At 47.9% G+C, this 12,314-nt stretch overlaps 1 protein-coding gene across 8 annotated transcripts in view; it reads left to right on the top strand.

The window, feature by feature from the left end:
* GATAD2A (GATA zinc finger domain containing 2A) overlaps nt 1-12,314 on the top strand; it is a 95,406-nt gene that overhangs the window by 26,171 nt on the left and 56,921 nt on the right. For 7 of the 8 annotated variants that reach the window (XM_063111714.1, XM_063111715.1, XM_063111719.1 and 4 more), the window contains exon 2: nt 10,392-10,480. The gene's annotated coding sequence lies outside the window, so the exon portion shown is untranslated. The remainder of the gene's footprint in view (nt 1-10,391; nt 10,481-12,314) is intronic. The other variant, XM_063111713.1, reaches the window with a different exon arrangement.

Genomic DNA, 12,314 nt, shown 5'->3' with positions numbered 1-12,314 from the left:
CACCTTGTTGGCTTTTGGACCTCAGGGTGAGGCCATGGGAGCCCTGAGCTCTCCTGGGTTGTGCATCCCACTGAGCTGACCACGCGGTCTCAGTCAGGGCTGTTGGTGCTGTTGTGTGGCTGGTGGGTGGCTCTGGGCAAGTGTAAGAATTTACAGAATTGACTGTTTGACTTGGCATCTGATGGTCAAAGAAACTGAATTCTGCCTCTTTAGCAAAGGAAGCTCAGTGGATTTCCTAGAATTCTGTGTTGTGGAGGGTTGGGATGGCATGGGTAGAGTGTGTGCAAAGGATGGGGACAGTGAAGCCCACCAAGTCCACCTTGTCTAGAAGGTTTGTGGGTGGACAGTGCTGACCTTACCTCTTGCCTGGGTACTGTACCAGCCACTTCAAATTTGGACCCTTTAATGTTTTGGAAACTACTGGCTTAAATAGACCTCAGTCATTTTTGTGCCAGTCTTCCATTGCCAGCCTGAAGGTCCTTGGGGATAAAGGTGGCAGAGGCTGCAGTGGGACGGCTGATGGGTGCTTTCCTTGGTGGTGAGCAGTTGGCCAGCCCTGCTTCCTGGGAAGTGCCATTGGGGCACCTTCCATGGGAGGTGGGGAGATAGATAAAAGTTGAAAACTGAATACTCCTCCAGGTGGTGTGGTCTGCCCCTGTGTATGTTTCTTTGGTGAAATTTCTGTCATCCTAGTTGCTGCTGCCAACTGAACAAAGTAGTCATTCTCATCTTGGACGTTACAAGAATAAGTTACCATGAACTACTACCATGGATGGATTTTGTTTGGATTTCTGGACTGTGAAGCTGTTTTCCCATGGACCTAGGTCTTCATTTGTAGACAGCGGGGGCTGCCTGGAATGCTGCTCCCTCTGGGCACTCTTGAACAGCAGCAGCAGTTTTCCCATCTCCCAAAGAAAAACATTCTGGGAAGTAAGATACTGGTTCTTAAGTGTAACTCGTGTGGGAGCACTTGTAGTAGGTTACCAGATTTATGATGTACTTAGCTGTTTTCAGCATGACTGCCTGTTTGGAGATGGCTGATGGCGCAGATGCCTGGGTGGGGAAGTAAACTCTGGGCACAGTGTGTGGCCTCAAGGGGGTGCTGCTCTTCAGGGAGACTTGGGGGAATTCATTGGCCTTCGCCCTGCTGGTGAATATGCAGATCAAGGTTGGTGCCTGTGTTGTCACAAAGTGGCCACCTCTACCCAGAGCAAGATAGAGACTCTCCCCATAGTGTGGAGAAGGTGCTCAGTTGGGGGCTTCGCTCCTGACCACATGACACACCTATGGCCAGGGCCCACACTCCTCAGAGGCAGCAGATGCGCTGTCCACCAGTGAAGGAAGGAGCCTCCTGTGTGACAGGTTAAGGTGTTGCTTCTTTAGAAGAAAACTTGGTCATAATAATAGAATGGCTGAGGGTCTGGCTGGGTAGCTAGGTTGATTAGAGAATGGTATTGGTAACACCAAAGTCAAGGGTTCAGATTCCCTCACTCATCAGCTCCCCCCCCCGCCCCCGCAAAAAAAAGAATGGAACAGCTGGGGGTTTTATTACTTCGCATGAAATGAACAAAACTTAGCAGCTGATGGTAAAGGTAATACAGCTGGTTGGGAGGCCGCCTCGATGGTATGGTCTTGGGGATGAAGCCAGCTGCTGTTGGAACCTCCTACTGGCATACTGCTGCTGTGGAGTTGGTGTCTTGTGCAGGTGGGACATTTTGTGATTCTCCTTCCCACATTGTCTTATTTTGACTGGTCCTGGCAGCTCATCTGTCCCCTCCCCTTCCTCCCCCCTTGTTAGAGTCATCCCAATAGACTTCTTGTGTGTTTTGCAATCACAGGTAACACAGGTACTTGTAAGTTTGCAAAGGAGACTGCCCGCTTGTTGAAGGCAGACTAGGTGGGGGAGCCCCAGATGATCATATTCACCCCCTCCCTCTTATTCTATTCAGAAGCACTTGACTAAGAGATAATGAGGTGCTTTGGGCATTTTTTTTTTTTTTTTTTTGGTCTTTTTCGTGACTGGCACTCAGCCAGTGAGTGCACCGGCCATTCCTATATAGGATCCAAACCCGCGGTGGGAGCGTCGCCACGCTCCCAGCGCCGCACTCTCCCGAGTACGCCACGGGCTCAGCCTCTCTGGGCATTTCTAATCTGAAGTGATTGGCTAAGAAACACCTTCCCTCTTGTTCAAGTTGGGTACCTGTTGTGGGGTCACTGGGCATTTTATTTTTCGTGCAGCATCCATGGATTTGGCCATTAATGGGCCTGGCAGGCAGCTGTCCAGTGCGGTGAGTCCTACAGGCCTGGCTTTGCCTACAAGATAGGCAGGCTTGGTGTTCAGAACTTGAGGGGGACCTAATTAGTGTTTCCCTTTTCAGTGACATTGATTGGCGGGGGTGCTATTTGGGCTGGTTGTCTAGAGTCTCCCTCGTCTAGAGCTGGACGTTACAGGAGCTCAGGGCTCATACTCCTGGTGGGCCTGTGTAGGGCTCCGTGAGTCTAACCCGGGTGCCCTAGGTAGTGGGTTTGGGACGAGCTGTGATGTGCCTGGCTTCCTCTTAGAGGAAAAGTGTGTGCCCAAGACGAGCTAGTCATCTCCACCATTCACCTGGCCAGCATTTCTTGACTCCCTTGGCTCATGGTTGTGAGATGAGACTGGAACAGGAGTGTCCCCATGGAGGGAGAGTGCTTCGGAAGCTAAGAGCTGGGCATGGCAGGGGTAGTTGAAGTCTATCCAAGGCCTAGAGCTTGAGTGGTGAGAGAATAAGGGCTTCCAAACTTGAAGTCCATCCAAGGTGTAGAGTTTGGAAGCCCCTCCTCTTTTACCACTCAACCTCTTTCCAGTGCTTTTTTAGGCAGCTGAAATGGGGAATGGAAGGAATGGTTGGCGTGGTGCAGCATTTTGGGGCGGGGCTGGGAGCAGGGTTCTAGAGCCATGCTTTGGTACCATGGGTAAACCAGGCCTGTGGGCTTTGTTCTGTACACACTTTGGCCCCAGAAGGTTAAGGTGATTGGTGTGGCTCTATCCTGAGGACATTATGCTAAGTGAGATAAGTCGAGCTCAAACGGACACATGCTATATGATTCCACTCATAGGAGGTCCCTAGAGTAGCCACATTCATAGAGACAGAAAGTAGAATGGTGGGTGCCAGGGGCTGGGGGAGGAGGAATGGGGAGTGTTTAACAAAGACATTCCATTGGGAAACATACAAAAGTTCTGGAAATGGATTGTGGCGATGGTTGTATAACAGTGTGAATGATACCACTGAACTGTACACTTAAAAATGGTAAATTTTATATTATGTGTTTTTTACCACAATAAAATAAATGGAACCTTTCTGAATTCAGAGCTATCCTGCATTTTTATGAGAACATGTATTCTATCCTCCAAGAATTAGCTTGCAGAGAAAGGAATGAAGGCACTCACATTGATGGCCTACCTTGTGCTAGGTATCATGGGATTAAAAAAAAAGATGCGTGTGGTTCTAGAAGGCTCATTGTAACATCATCTTGGGAGCAGAGCATTGGAGCGCAGAGATTCCAGGGGTTTTCTTCAGCTCCTGGAGGGGCAAGGCCTGGATGCACTTCCTCCAGCTTGGTGGGGTGACCTTAGGACCCCTGAAACCTTCGGGGGATATAGGGAGAGCAGCGTCCAAGAACATGTGAGGCATTTGTTCTGGTGCACTGCTCAGGGATTGCAGCTATTTCTCATTTTCCTGTAACTGTTTGTCAGTGAATTCCCTTACTATGGCACATATTGGTGTGTTTATACAGAAGGGGAGACACCAGTTCCTAGATCCTTATTATTAACAGAGAAGTCATTTTTCTTTTATTCTTGGACATTTTCTTCAAAGATCCTTTAATATTGCAACATGCCAAGCATCCTAAATACTAAACACTTCCTAAAGTCTCAGTATTGTCTAGATGTAGACATTTGATTTCTGGACATTTTAAAATGGGGGTTTATATGCAGTTTTGAGCTGCTTTGTGGGCTCCCCAGGCAGCTGCTGGGGAGTGAGGGCAGAAACACTAAAAGAAGCATCCAGATAGAATTTGAGATGTTTTGAGGAACAGTAGTAATCATAGTAAAAGTAAAAGTCAGTTGCTTCTGTTTGAGATCCTGCCTGGTGCCAGGGCCTATGGCGTGGTCCTCAGGATAGTCTCGATGCATGAGGGGCACAGGGGGTGGGGGTGGGTAGGACAGGGCTGGCCCAACAGTGTAACTGTCAGAAGAGCTGTGGCTGAGAAGGATACAGCAGGAGGAAGCTTGTGAGCATTTGGGTGGTTTGGTGGCATGAAAGGGTGGGAGGCCTGGAATGTCGAGGGGAAGGAGGCTGTGGTGGGTGGAATCTGAGCCTTTCAGGAGGGCAGGGCTGTGGACTGGTGTGGGGACTGAACCTGCGGGGTTTAGGGGTTTACTGAACCTCAGCAGTAAGAAAGGAGGGGAATGCAGAGTGCGAGTGTCACGGGCACTGAGATAGCTCTTAATTCTCAGTGGTGACCAGAGGGAGGCCCGTCCAGACCCAGGGCTGTCGTGATCTGTGGCACCTCCAGACTGCCTGTGAGGGAGTTGAGCAGCAGCTGTGCTGCTGGGAAGCGCTGGACTCAGACTGGGGCTGTGCTATTGCTGTGGCCTTGCCTATCTCCATATTGCTTCTTCCTGGCATTGACTTGCTATTCTTATTAAGGACAGAGTGTATATTGGTATGTTTGTGTTTTTGCCTCACATCCATGGTGGAAACATGGTGGCTGGGTATGGACAGATCATGGAGGATGCCATTTTGCTGTTTCCACCTCTGTGTCCAGTTGAGTGTTGGATGAGAGGATGAGCAAGAGCTCTTTCTCTCATGGGTGCATAGCCTTTGGGGAAGAGAACCTAGTGGAATAGTTAATGTCAAATATGAAGTTTCAGTGAATGAAGTTTCAGCATGGTAGTCCACAGTACTAGAAGGGGGCTGGTTGTGGAGAGCTTGCCTAGTACTAGGCACTTGAATCTGAAGGATGAGTGAGAGGGAGGGAAGAAGGAAGGGCACTCCAGCAGTGGGAACAGCACGTGCAAAGTCCCAGAGGTAGAAGCAGGCAGGCAGGGCGTGTCTGAGGAATCGAGAGGAGTCTGGGTTGGAGCCGCGAGCATGGGGGCGGGGTGTGTGTGTGTGTGTGCGTGTGCGTGTGCGTGTGCGTGTGCGCACTCCTGTATATGTGCATATGTGCACCCGAGGCTAAAATGGACAGGGCCTGGAAGGCCACGGTGAGATGCTGTGAGCATTGGGGAGATTTAAGGGGCTTTAGGAGAGGCTGTGTTGGCTCATTGTGGGGAGTGGACAATCCATCCCTCAGTCAGCCTGTGGTTACCACAGCCAAGGGAGGACAGGCAGGGACAGACCAGGGGCCTCAAGGGCACGTACTGGCTGTCACCCCAGTGGGCATCTTGGCTTGAGGGTAGAGACCAGGACTCTGCAGCTCCCCATTGCTGGCTCTGGTTGCCAAGGATGGGCTTGTGCGGCTGCCTCTGCTCTGTGGCCCTCCTGGGGCTGGTTCTTCATGTCTCTAGTCTGCCGAGTCATACTCTTCCCTACTCCGTGGGGACACAGAGGGTTAATGAGGCTCCATGCCTTGGGGAGAGCAGGTACTGCATATGTCCTCTGGAAACAACTGGGAGCCCGAGCACCTCCTCTGTGTGCCTCTGCCCCGACATCTTGTCAGTAGTGTGCTGCTGTGGTTGGGGTCACCTCTGTCTCTCTACCAAGCAGCCCTTTAATGCTCAGTATAGCCCACATGGGCACAGATTCCTCTTGATCCTATAAGACTCAGTGTTTTTGCTTTTTAGGTCTTACTGTCTGTCTCTGTCGCCACTACTTGGCTCTGCCATTGTAGGCGAAAGCAGCCATAGATGGTATGTACTTAAGTACTGGATATGGCTGCGTCCCAGGAAAACTTTATTTACCGGAACAGGCAGCAGGCAGCAGTGTGCTGACCCCTAGATTAGAAAACTAAATCTTTTTTTTTTTTTGGTACAGGGATCTGAACCCTTGACTTTGGTGTTTAGAAAACTGAATCTTGACCTAAGCTAATTCTTCTGCAATTGGCCAGCTCATAATGAAACAGTATGACTTCTGGGCTTCCCTCTAGATGCTCCATGGTCATCCTGCCTCAGTTTCTCCCTTTCTGGTGGAGCTCAGGAGTTCGTCTCCTTGACAATTTGGCAGTGCAGTTGCTAGGACCATTAGCAGAGAGATTCCAGGTGACTCTGAAAAGGGGGATGCTCGGTTTGTGCAGAAAAAGTAGGCTTTGTGGACCTAGGAGAGGGTCTGGAGAAAGCATACAGTATTGTTGGGTTTCATCATGGACTTTTTTGGCCTAATGTCATGGTCCCAGGACTGCATTAGAGCCAAGGTGGTAAAATATTTGGATGCAGACTTAGTTGAAAAATTTTAGAGACAGTATGAGTGTTTGGTGAGTGCAGCTGACGGCAGGGGAATGGAAGTGTGCAGCAGCATCCAGTCCGTGGGGCTGGACTCGTGGAAGGGACAACAGGGCCCTCTGGGGTGCTTCATAGAGCCGAGGCTTCTCCATTGGGTGCTGACAGCTCCAGACATGCTGTTCCTACCCCAACCCCAGCATCTCCACGGAACTTGAGTTCCTCAGACAGTGCTAGTATCTGGCCAAGCCTTCTGCCCTCAAGTTAAAAGGGAGCCGACCTTGCTTGCCTGAGCTTGAGGGATAAAATGGCAACAAAGGACTTCTGTTGCCCAAAGTGCAGTGACTTGATTTTATGTAAATCACCATGGCTACTTTCTCACCAAGTGTGATCTTTCCTTAGATTGGGAAGCTCTTGTGTTTGGGTGGTTGTAGGGTAGTATGCACATGAGCATGTGTGAGTGGCGTACCCAGGTGCAGGGTCAAAGCCAAACCGTCATGATTTATCAAGGGAGAGGAAGAGTCTCTTATGAGCTGGTAATTGTGTACTTAAGGGTTACTTGATACTGTTTTAAACGTATGGGTTGGAAATAAAAACAGTAAAAGCTTTTTGAACCCAGATAGTGCAGGGTGGATGGCAAAACAGTCCAAATGACATATCATTGAAAAGTGATTAACGTTTATTTTAAAGAAATATTCTTAGTTCTAATAATGCTAAGTGGTCTCTGCTTGGTTTCAGCTCCTTTGTGAATTTTGCACTGATTGTATGGAGGGGGTTTTGCTGCTGTGGGCTCCTCAGATCGGTTCCTTCTTCAGTGTTAAACTGTCCCTGCTCATTCATTCAATAAGTATTTATCGAGCACCAGTTATGTGTCAGAGATTGGTCCAGGTGCTTGAAATAAAATCAGGCATCGGGCAGACAGACACTCCTGCCCTTGTGGCATTTACATTATTGTTGGGTGAGAAAGTCCATAGACACAGTAGCTGTGTTGCATAGAGTGTGGGAGGGGCCAGGCTGTGCAAAAGAAGGAGCCAGTAAGACAATGGTGGGCAGGGTGAGCCTCTGTGAAGGACACATTTGAGCAAAGACTGGGCAGGATGGGGGGGCACGGAGGGGTCAGCCATCTGGGGGAGGGTGATTGAGGAAGAGGAGTAACTTGTGTGAATTTTGTAGCAGTTACCATTAGGACAGAGCAGTATACAGGTGTTTCCAGGAAATTCTGTGGAGCCAAATATGGACTGGGCATTAATTGGCATTAAGGGAGTGTTGTTAAGTTTTTAAGTGTGTGTAAGACAGTGGTGGTAGTTATGTTTTTAAAGGTCATTTTCTGTTTGGGATGCGGATTGAAGAATTGCTTGTTGAAATGACATAGTGTTGGGATTTTGTTTAAAACATAAAAAGGCACTAAGATGGGAGGAAGCTTGGTGTGTTGGAGGCATGGCCAAGAGGCCAGTACAGCTGGAGCAGGCAGAAATCAGGGAAGGTGTGGGTGGGTGGTCACTGAGTGGCCCTCTGGAGCCAGAAAAGAATGGGCTTCACTCTTGGCGAACTCTGAACCAAGGGCTGAAAGCAAGGAGTCTAGTTTGGAGTTTTCTGTCCCAGCAGGGATATGAGGTAGCCAGTGGAGGTGTGAGCAGTGGCTGGACTCCAGGTGCATTTGATGGCAGAACTGTCAGGCTTTTCTGATGGACTGGATAGTCAAGGAGTCTGCTCAAGATGGCAACTCCAGATTTTAATATGAACAACTGGAAGAATGGATTTGCCATGAGCTGGGTGGCTCATGGTAGAGTGTGAAAGTCTGAGGTTACCTTAAGACTTCTTGCATACTGCACTGTATCCCTACTGCACCTTGTGTTGTGACTTGACCTTACCCCTCTACAGAGATATTGTCTTGTGTGTCTTGTGGTCACAGAATACGGTGTGTGGGTCTTTATTGAAAATTAGTTATCCACATATTGCATGAGTCTGTTTTTTTTGTCGTTGATCTACTTATTCATATTAGTATCTGTATCTCATCGTTTTAGTTACTGTAGCTTTATGATAAGTCTTGAAATCAGGCAGGGTAACTCCTCCAAATTTGTTTCTGTTTTGAATGTTGTTTTCACTATTCTAGGTCCTTTGTATTTCCTTATAAATTTATTTTTATTCACTTATTTATATTTGGTTGGCTGGTATGGGGATCCAAACCCTTGACCTTGGTGTTCTAACACTGCACTCTGACCAACTGAGCTAAATGGCCAGATCCCTTATAAATTTTAGAATCACCTTTTCATTTTTATAAAAATGCATGCTAGGAATTTTTGATCGTAATTGCATTGAATCTGTACATGAATTTGGGAGAGAATCAATACCTTCTGACCAATGAATAAGGCATATTTCTCCACTTATTTAGGTTTTCTTTAATTTTTCTCAACGGTGTTTTATTGTGGTTTCTCTGTCGTTCAGTATTTCACATTTATGCTAATGTAAGTGGATTTTTTTAAAAAAGTTTTGAGTTCTGGTTGTTAGTTGCTAGTGTGTAGAAACAGCTGACTTTGCATATTGACCTTGATTTTGCAGTAGAGCAGTACTGGGCAGCTGCTTCTGAGGCTTCCCATCTCTGGGGCAGAGAGTTCTCAGGTTGGCAGGGATGAAAGAATTAATATTAACCCTCCCCATTAGGTTTCCCAGCCTGATTGGGGCCAAAAAGAGTGGCAGAAAAGGCTCTTCTCAAGGAGCTAGCCCTCGCGGTCGCCACAACCAGCCCTGGGCCTCATTTACGAGGGTGCCATTTATTCCTTGGTGCCTAATGGTCTTTCCATAGAGTTCACTGGTATTTGCTCCTGTCCTTGTTTGCAAGTTCCCCTGTGGGAGTGTTTCTCACCATCCATGAGCCGTGAATTGCTGTGAACCCAGTTTAAAAATAAAGATTTCATATCAGAGCAAGCTCTTGGTAGTCACATGGGCGCAAAGAATGACAGCAGAGGTGATGTTGACTCTGTTCTGCAAGCTACAGCTGACAGAACTGCCTGGGAGTCTGGGATTTGGCTGGTTTGCTAGGTTCAGCCTCTGGCCTGCAGTCCTGGATGTCTGACGTCACAAACCAGGAGCGGAGGTCCTGGGGCCACTCTGTCTCAGTAACGTCAGGAGATTCCTGAACATCCTTGAACCTTAGTTTTCCTGTCTGTACAACAGGCAGACCCTTACTCCCCCAGGTAGTATAAGCACCATGATGATGATCCCTGGGGTTGGAGGTGAAGCCACCTTGATCTGAGAAGTGAAGTCCCCGTTCCCAGGCACATTGCGCCTCATCTTTCTTGAGGGCAAAACCAGCACTGCCTGGGATGGTGGGTGGTCTCCCTGGGGTCCATGCCAGAGAACATGGTGGCAAAGAGGTCATGTTTGGAGAGGAGACCTAGGTGAGCTCTAGGGTCCATCTACAAGCTCTGTGACCCCGGTTAAGTTCCTGAGTATCAGACACATCAGATCCTTATCTGTAAAATGGGCGTGATCTTGTGACCTCTACCCTTAAGGTTGTCTTGGGGATTCAAAGAGTTGCTGTGTTTTAGCACAGTACCTGGAGCATGATATTAAGCACCTACTAAATGCTAGGTATTAACTATTTCTGTTATTAATGTTGTTACTATTATGATAAAAGCCTTGAGCCATTTATCTGTGTGTTCAGTGTGTGAAAGGTAGAAACAATTTCATTTCAGCACATGGCTGTTTATTCCCTTTGTCTTCATCAGTACTGGTGGAGATGGTGTCTGGAACGTTGTCATTTATTGGTTAGTACTGTATCGGCTCATACCTCACAGACAGAAATTTAGTTCCTCAGCTTGGCCCCGTTGTGGAAGTTAGCAGAAGCAAAGCTCTGGTGGAAATCTAAAATTTTGCTCTGTAATTCCAGAGGTTGGAGACATTTAAAATTGCCAGTATGTTCTGGAAAGCTTCCTTGGAAACTAAGTGTTTTTTTCTCTGTCCTTTGATTTAGGTTAGTCAGCACGTTGGTGCAAGTTGCCTTTTGACGTAGCTGCAGCCATGGCCAACTGGTAGGACCAGCCTCCCGATCCCCGAAGCCAGGTGAGTGTTTGGGGTCTGGTATCAGTGGAATGAAGGCTCTGACTTGTCCAGTGGGCCTCAGTCAGCTCCTTGGACACTTTAAACTGAGTGTTGCTTCAGAGCTGACAGCCACCTCCAGAGAAGATGGAGGGAGGCAGGTCCCTGTAGGATTGCACTTCAAGCTGTCTGCACGGGATTGCCCAAGCCCTTCTCTTCGAGTCTTAGGAGTAAAGAAATCATTCTCATTGGTCACTCACTTGAAAAGCCCAGACCTAAATAGGATGAACCCGAGGATCAGGGACAGAGGATAATCCTGCCAGGTGGCCTTTGCCCTCTGGCCATTCTCATGATTCCAACACTGACCAAAATGGTTAGAATTTTTCCTCAATCACCACATAGCATGGGGCCCCACTTCAGTGCTTGGAGCTGGTTGCCCTTCCTATGCCTCATGTGGAAGCTGAGCCAGCTCTCCCTGCATAGAGCTCTTAAGTGGAGACTGTTGAGGGCTGTCTGAATTCAGCAGGGCATTCTCTGACACCTGTGTGGGATATTCTGCATTATCATCAGGGCCTGGCCAATGATTGTTTTGGCCCAGGGCTACCTACTTGGAATAGAATGTAGAACAGAGAGACATAACTCAGAGGCAGCTTGGAAACCTCTTGGGTCGGGTTGGCTCCTTTTACAGACTGTGACATGGCGCAGAGCTGGCAGATGACTTACAAAGGGGTTCATCCCCTAACAGCATCTTGCCAGATGCACAGTGTGAGATTCAGCTGCTCTGACAAGTGTTGGGGGTCAGTTTTGTGAGGGTTCAGCTGTGATGGCAGATAAGATAATATGAGTGTGGTCAGGTGATTCTGGTGTCAAGAAAATATTTCCAGAATGTTCTCCTAACAAACTCAAACTTTCCCAGTGCTTAAAAAAATTTTTTGAAAAAAATTGAGATATAATTTGCATACCATGCATTTCACCCATTTGAAATGTATAGTTCAGTGGGGTTTTTTGTAAGAGTTGTGCAACTATCATTAGTATTTAATGAATTAAATCGTTCATTTCTGTCACCCCAAAAGGCAACCCCATTAGTAATCACTCCCTCCCTCCCCCACCCCCAGCCCCTGGCAACCACTCATCTACATTTTGTCTCTGTGGATTTGCCTATATTGGACATTTCATGTACTTGGAATTTTACAATATGTGGCCTTTTATGTCTGTCTGCTTTCACTCAGCACGATGTTTTTGAGGTTTATCCACATTGTAGCATGTGTCAGAGCTTCACTCCTCTTTATGGCCAAATAGTGTTCCACTGTGCGGACGTGTCACATTGTGTTTACCCATTTGTCCGCTGACGGACACCTTGTTGTTTCTACTTTCTGGCTGTTGTGAATAGTGCTTCTTTTAACATTCATCTACAAGTTTTCGTTTGAATACCTCTATTCTGTTCTTTTAGGTATGTACCTAGGAGTACAATTGCCAGATGGGATGGTAAGTCTGTTAAGCTTCTTCAGGAGCTGCCAGACTCTTATCCGTGGTGGTTACGCTGGTTCATGTTCCAGGGGGTTGTCAGGCCTCTTTGGAGATAAGGATGGACTCCAAGTCTGTCCTGATTTCTTAGAGGTAGTTAAGGATCATCATCAACAGTACCCATTACCCAGTATTGATGCAAGCATGCTGTCACTACCATTTGGGGGTGTCAGGCTTTAACAGAGACAGAGTCCCTGAAGCCACACAGCTCTCAGAGTGTGTCTTAAAGCTCGCTTCCTTTGTTGAGGTGGAAGCACCTGTAGCCTGGGGGGTGTGAGTGACCGTTCTCATTGTCCTCGTCCTATAGCGCAGGGCACTGTCTGAGGGCAGCCGG

This window comes from Cynocephalus volans, chromosome 10 (genome assembly GCF_027409185.1).
Source record: "Cynocephalus volans isolate mCynVol1 chromosome 10, mCynVol1.pri, whole genome shotgun sequence".
Lineage (NCBI taxonomy): Eukaryota > Metazoa > Chordata > Mammalia > Dermoptera > Cynocephalidae > Cynocephalus > Cynocephalus volans.
Note: the sequence above shows the minus strand (reverse complement) of the source record. Positions and strands in the feature narration are given on the sequence as shown.